The sequence below is a fragment of the Mauremys mutica genome, chromosome 6 (assembly GCF_020497125.1).
Source record: "Mauremys mutica isolate MM-2020 ecotype Southern chromosome 6, ASM2049712v1, whole genome shotgun sequence".
Lineage (NCBI taxonomy): Eukaryota > Metazoa > Chordata > Testudines > Geoemydidae > Mauremys > Mauremys mutica.
The window spans coordinates 28,347,485-28,350,651 of record NC_059077.1 but is presented as its reverse complement, the minus strand read 5'-3'; positions in this window follow the sequence as shown (position 1 = coordinate 28,350,651).

Sequence of the window (3,167 nt, the reverse complement as noted above, 5' to 3'; positions counted from 1 at the left end):
ATGGACTGTACCACTAGCGGCCTTGGGGGGACAGGAGGGAGATTTTCTACACTTCCCCCGCACCAGCCAGCTAATGGAGGCGGCTGCCCGACTGCAGAGCTGCTGAGCAGTCTGCTCCCCACTCCCTGCGCGGCGGCATCTGATGCATATCCCCCCAAGCAAGCTCTGCCTGCTCTGCCAGGGGAAGGGATCAGTGGGAGGAAAGGACAGCACAGTGCATGGGGATGGGGGAGAACCAGGGGAGTGAGCGTGGTACTAGGGGAGAATGGATGCAGCAGAGTGGGGTGGCTGGATGGCTATGGGTGACGGTGGGGAGACACAAGAGGTGGATCCAGAGCTATGAGGCTGATGGATAAAATGGATGCAAGGAAGGGTGGGGGCAGTACTCAGGCTGGATGTAGTCAGTGCTGTGTGGGGCTGTTGGCTCTCAGGCTGGGGAGGCAAGAAGACAGATGGAGCCTGTTTGGAAATTGGAGATGGGCTTAGGTAAGAAAGGAAGATTGATTCAGTGTTGAAGGGGCTGGATCTTGCTGGGTGGCAATGAGTACATGCAATGCCATCTAGTCCATAGCGATTCTAAGATACCTATTACCAGAGTAGCTAAAGGGATGGCAACACTGCACACTTCTTTTGGTGGTGTGTAGAGTACAAACCCCCTAGCACAGGTATAAATAGTGGTGTAGATTGTGAAGCATTGCTTAGGTGAGTAAAAACATGCCTGAAGCCTGTGGGAATGTACCCTACACAGTTCCCTGTTCACTCAAGCCATGTGTCCTCATGTACACTACTTTTTTTTTTAGCAGTGTAGTGTCCTGTTGCTTCCCCACTGCTGGAGCTTTCCACCACCACCTCCCACCCCACCAAAGCCTCACTTCAGGGAAAGACTGTATCAGTGGGGAGCTGCTGAAGACTTTCCCCACTGCCTCCCACCTACCAGAAACTTTCACTGACATGTCTAAGTCCATACCACTGTGTGGACGCAGCTTATTTTTCACGGAGGTGTGTAGATCCACATCCCTTATGCACCACTGTCACAGGTGTGCAGTGTAGACATTGCCTAAGTGTCAGGCTTGGTGTAGGGATGGGTGGCAATGCTTCCAGGGAAATGAAATGGAAACAGAGAGGGTGCTTTACACTGATGACCTAGAAAAAATGGGGGGAAAAATCATTGTTTCTGCGTGGGGTGGGGCTAGGGGAGGAGAAGCAGAAAAGGGTGATGGAAATTCAGAGTAATTTTAAATAATTAGTGCTTTTTAAGGGGAAAAAAAGACCAATTATTCCAACTGACTCCATGTCACACTAATGTTTTTAAAATAAGCAAGGCCATTACATACAATCTTATCAATCAGGCTTTAAATTTAAATCACCATGTCGTTTCCACCTAGTGAGCAACACGTTCTAAAGGAAAAAGAGGACTGTCATAGATCCAGTATTTTGAGTTAAAGCCACACTCTTTAAAATTCATATGACTCAGACTTTAAGGCCAGATGGGATCAGCATGATCATCTAATCTGACCTCCTGCAGGGTAGTTGTAGCCTACGTGTTGGGGCTTATGAATACCATCTGATGTGTTCAGAGACAGCAAAGCAGCTAATGGATTGTTTTGGAATGAATTTTTTCAGAGTACTTGTTCCCTGAGTGGTATATAGTCTTTAGGGATCTGGTATGTGCAGATATAGGGACTAAATGCCTCTGAAAGATGGAAGCATTCTCAGTTCCCAGTGACATCAGTGGGATTTTCATGGGAGTTGAGAGGACTGTGCACTTCTCAGGATTGGGTCCTTAGAGAGGCTGATAAATTTACATGTATACAGAATACAGTAATTTGAATATATTTTATCTGTAGTTCTTAGTTTTCTAAATCAAAGATTAGAGGTTTGGTTCCACATTAAGAAACAAATCAAACTGTCATCTTGCCATAATAGTGTGCAAACCATCATCTCTGTTCAATGACTGTGCAGTCCTGATTGTCACTTATTTAGTTAATGTTGATAAAACATGATAGAAGCAGTAAGTATATCAATATAAGCAGCAGAGAATCCTGTGGCACCTTATAGACTAACAGACGTTTTAGAGCATGAGCTTTCGTGGGTGAATATCAATATGATTATGCCCAGTGACAAAGAGATGGTATTCAGTGAAGTCAGTAGGTTTACGCCAGTGTACCTGACAACTGAATTTGATCTCTTTTCCGAACTATGTGTAAGTGTTGAAAGGAACGGGAGGGAGAAGGATCAGAGAAAGATATACTGAGAACATACTTATCAATGAAATCTCAGAAATTCAACCATGTAATTCCCAACACATTAAAATCTCTGAATTATAGTATCTGACCCTCATAATTTATATGTAACATTGTACTGTACTACCACATCATTCCATAGTACTGAATCTAAACTGATCAAATATAACTGAGTAAAATTAGACAAGGGGGTGCTGCATAAGATATTTTTGTCTAAAATAAGGCTCAAAACACAGTCTTTAATTATTTATCTAGAACTGCAGATTCACATGGTTAAAATACTTCTCTAGAAAACTCAGACAAAAGGTAGGAATTTTAAAATGAAAATTTTCTTGAAGATGCTCTTGCTGTATTATTCTATTATATGAACAAGCACATTATCCTGGGGCCAGGGAGGAAATGTGATCTAGTGGTTACAACAGGTAACCACTAGTTCTATTTCCTGTTTTGTTAGCGATGCAATATGGGATGTTGGGCAAGTTGCCGCTCTATACTTTAGTTTTCTCATCTATAAAACTGGGATACCTACCTACCTTTCTAAAGCACTTACAATTAGAACAGGTTCTGAAGCCTTTTCCTATTGTAGGCTTTCTAAGGTTTCTAGTTTCAACACAATTCCAGAAAATTCTGATGTTAAAAACACAAGTGGTGTTATTGCTAGACCCCATTATAAGGTGAGCTGTGCCAAAAGGAATTTCAGTTTACACTGCTTAGTTAGGAAGTCTGTTTAACTAGGAATTCAGGGGTGCTTAAATTTTGTATGTGAGATTTTCAGGCTGGTCCTTCTGTCTATTCTGCTGACAACATCTTTCAATCTCTCCTTAGCCCTAACAGAACACACACAGCGTGATTCACCACTATCTCCCACAGGTAATAGTAGTTGCAGGGGGACCATAATAGGTTTCTAGCAGCAATTCCTATTCC